This window comes from Eschscholzia californica, unplaced genomic scaffold (assembly GCF_041429995.1).
Source record: "Eschscholzia californica isolate CP2 unplaced genomic scaffold, dmEscCali1.0.p SCAF_6, whole genome shotgun sequence".
NCBI classification, from domain to species: Eukaryota; Viridiplantae; Streptophyta; class Magnoliopsida; order Ranunculales; family Papaveraceae; genus Eschscholzia; species Eschscholzia californica.
In genome coordinates, this window is record NW_028238483.1 from 19,305,544 (window position 1) to 19,309,926 (window position 4,383).

Genomic DNA, 4,383 nt, shown 5'->3' on the forward strand with positions numbered 1-4,383 from the left:
ATGAAGAAGCAACAGATGAAGAACCAATAAAAACGCATGAAAAGACAACACAAACCAGGTGTGAATGTACAACAAACTCAACTACAAGACAATCCGTTTGTCTGTCTACATTCGCAAGCATCGACAAAGTGGCAACCCGATTGCTCATTTTCTCTACATATACTTAGCAACCCGATTGCTCATTCGTTTTACATGCACTCGGCAACCCGATTGGCTCTTTTCTTGTAAAAAGGGCTTACAGGCGACAACCTGATTGTCTTGTACTCGTACTACTTGTCTCAATAAAGGATTTCTCGAGGTATTATTTCATTTATGTGTGGATTCCAAAGTCTAAGTTTCTTACTTCTACTCGTCTTGATACGTACACAAGTTCAATATAGTCTACAAAACATAAGTCAACACGACTTATAAAAGGCAACCCGATTGCTCATACAAAGAATACATTCACAACTTGTGTACACAATATAAGCGTAAACGAAATACTTCATTCAGAATATAGCAAGTGAGAATCAACGTCTCACCAAGTTCGAGCCAAAATACTTAAAATCAAGAATGGGGCAAAAACTCACCCATTCACGAAATCCATCAACTAGTACTGAAACAAAAGAAACAGCTGAAGAAAACATCTACGCGCGCGAAGGAAACAGGTAAAAGTCAAACGGCTGGAGAAAACTGATGAGCGCAAAAAGCAGAACACGTACCCTGTGCGCGTCTAGGAGCTACAGACTCAGTCTCTCTAAAAAACCAACCTTCTCCAACTCCTCCTCAATGCGGGCTCCTCCCAGAAATTCCGGAGCCTGACTATCTGATCGTCACGAGAGAATCCGTGCAAATTCCCGTCTGCCAATTCTGCATTACACAGAGCAGATGTCAGAGTAAAACATGTGGAACAAAACATGTGAAACAAAACATGTGAAACAAAACATGTGGAGCAAAACATGTGGAACAAAACATGTGAAACAAAACATGTGGAACAAAACATGTGGAGCAAAACATGTGGAACAAAACATGTGAAACAAAACATGTGGAGCAAAATATGTGAAACAAAACATGTGGAACAAAACATGTGAAACAAAACATGTGGAGCAAAACATGTGAAACAAAACATGTGGAACAAAACATGTGGAGCAAAACATGTGGAACAAAACATGTGGAGCAAAACATGTGGAACAAAACATGTGGAACAAAACATGTGGAGCAAAACATGTGGAGCAAAACATGTGGAACAAAACATGTGGAATAAAACATGTGGAGCAAAACATGTGGAGCAAAACATGTGAAACAAAACATGTGGAGCAAAACATGTGAAACAAAACATGTGAAACAAAACATGCGAAACAAGACATGTGAAACAAAACATGTGAAACAAAACATGTGGAGCAAAACGCGTGAAAGCAAAACATGTGAAAGCGTAATCGACAATATGGACGACACCCACGAGCACTTCTCCATTTGAACGAGACATTCCCGCTCTCACGCGGGGCAAACACGCCGTCCCTCTTAACAAAGAAGAACCGGCGATGCCAATTCTTTTCAGAACGTGGCAAACCGACTATAACTTTTTGCATCCTTGGACGGACTTTGAGTTGGTACTGCCTTGATCCATGATCATTTGCTTTCATGAAATAATGGGCAATTACGTCTTGTGCGGTTAGAGGATCATTCAGATTCTCCCCAAGCTTCTCCAAAGCCATCAACAACCTCCACGCATTCGGCATGAGTTGAGTGGGGGCTATCCCAAACCTAACCAACACATCCCTCACCAGACAAGAAATGGGGAAGCGTATGCCTGCTTCCAGAAAGTTCTCATAAAGGGCATAATATCCAGGCCGACGCGACTCGACTACAGTTTCACCAGGTTCAGGCGCTCTCATCTTTAAAGTCGCTGGAATTTGATACCTCATCTTGAGGTTTTCTACGCACTCCTCAGTCAGCACCGAGAGTTGTCGTTCCGCATCAATCTCGTCATTAGAAGACGAGTCAACATGAGACTCTCCACCTAAATGCGGAGAAAGCTCGGTGCTACTTTGTTCACGGTTGTATGGGAAAGTCCTGGCCATCCTACGTATCAAAGGGAAAACACACTCAGGAATGCCTCGCACGAGTACAAGACAGACTAACTGAAAATCCCGTGCAAAATGGAGGCACGTACAAAATAAAGACACTTGCGGATCAAGAGCGCGTATAGACGAGTCACGATAAATTGAGGTATTTTCCGTACTACTTACAGGATTGAGCAATTTTTTCTGTTGTGCACAGATACACGTCAGAGATTATGCACGCATCCTCCTCATGAGTACGTGTACACACCTCCACCTCGCAAGTTTACGTATACAACTACGCGTACTACAAGTTTTGCATGTACACCCACACGTGCTACTAATTTACATGTACTCCTACATGCTTCACCGGTTCACTCGTGCGCCGATACGAATTACAAGTTTACTTGTACTACAACTACTACCACGCTGCAGGTTCTCGTGTATCCCTATAACTACTACGAGTGGGTGCATACGTCTACTACAAGTTCACATGCATATGAGAAGTTTCATACAAGCACTAATATGGAAAAACATGCTGATCGGTAAGACAAATGAAAAATAGCAGATTCCATACGACGAAAACAGATCGAAGGATCGAAATTTCAAAAAATGGAAAATTGACTTACTTGTTGAGAATTGGTATGAAGATCACGAAGAACGCGAAGAACAGGAGAAAACCGCTTCTAGAAATCCAGAGCTCTAAAAAATTTCACAAACAATGAACTTCAAAGGCCTAAGGATCCCTTTTATAGGGCTCCCAACCCCTGATCAAAGGGCCACATCGACTCATGGGTCACATCGCCACATGGCAAGATCCTGATGATCCATGACATAAACGCCACCTGGGCGTCCACATGGCACTACTCCGCCAAGTCACCAAATTCGGTTACCCCGAAAAAAGAACTCCCGGCGTCGTACTTCGACAACAGTGGACTCTCCACGCTGCCCAGGCAGCGTGGGGAAGACCCTCGAAGCGCCTCGATTCAAAAGAACCTTCGACGCGGTCCGATAACGCGAGGGACATCTCGAAACCTGCCCGACGACGGGGAAGGTCTCCCGGACTTCTCCTCCCAAGCAGGGCTGCAACGTTGTTATCTGGTTCACGCGCCTGACACAGAAATCATCTAACCGACGGAACCGCCCTCGTTCCTTCTTCCTCATCTACTCTCCAAGGAAATAGACCATTTACTTAGAGAGTGGGGGACAAACTGTGTTGACCAAAAACTACACCTGGACCCTCGACGATAAAATGTCCATCGAGACGTCAAGCCCAACCCGGCTCGCTTGTCCTTGTTTGGGCCCAGCCCAGAAGTCTCTTAATGGGTACTCGTCAACTAGACCCTAAAACTCGTGTCGAGCCCAACCACGTGCAAAAAGTCTCCACGTGCACAGAACTCCACACGTCTGAGTCTCCACACGTCTGGCGCTTGACACGTCGAGATCTCCATGCACCACGTGTAAAGATCATTTGACGATGAGATCCTCGACATGTCACATATACCCATAATGACATAGATCTTAATGTTGGTCAACGTAACCTCAGAGACGATTATCCCCCATCAATGACATGCATAACATGGTAACGTCTCACATAAATGTGAGACCATGCGCATGCACAATCAGAGTAGTTGCCAGAGAACATGCACAACCGTTGTGCATGTACAGCTAGTGCACACGTCACCACATCCCAAGTATCTTGCCATGCATTTACTCTGTAACGGTCAAGCCTTTACTCCCCCAACGGATCACTCCTCAAGCCTATATAAAGAGGAACACTTTCATTTCTCAGATCATCGAATACAGAGCAAAGCAACCCATACCACTTCTTCTCCTCCACTCGCCCTCTGTTCTTCGATTATTCTCGAGACGTTTGCATACAAGTTCACCTGGTTCTGGTCGTGGACACTACTAGACGCCTCAACGGTGTTAAAGCTCATCTTTGCTCGACGCTTCCGGCTCGACGCTTCCTGCTCGACGCTTCCTGCTCGACGCTTCCGGCTCGACGTTTCCTGCTCGACGCTTCCAGACGTCTTCGAGGAGATCACAACCTTCTTCTTGCTCGACGCTACTGGTAACATCTACTCTCGTACTTCTGATCATTTCACTCCCGTAGATTCGAACTCCGGTCATTCTACGAGCCTAGCCACTCTCCGATAATACATCAACGGTTATACCCTCGGCTTTTCGTTTATTATCCATTGTAATACTTTGCTGACTTGACCGTCGGAGGGCCCTTGGCAGGCACCATCCCGGTGTCCCCCCAAGCCTTCACGGGTTTGTTTGTGTCTGTTCATCTTCTTTTGCAGGTTTCTTTCACACGTTGCTGGTGCCCATCAATCAA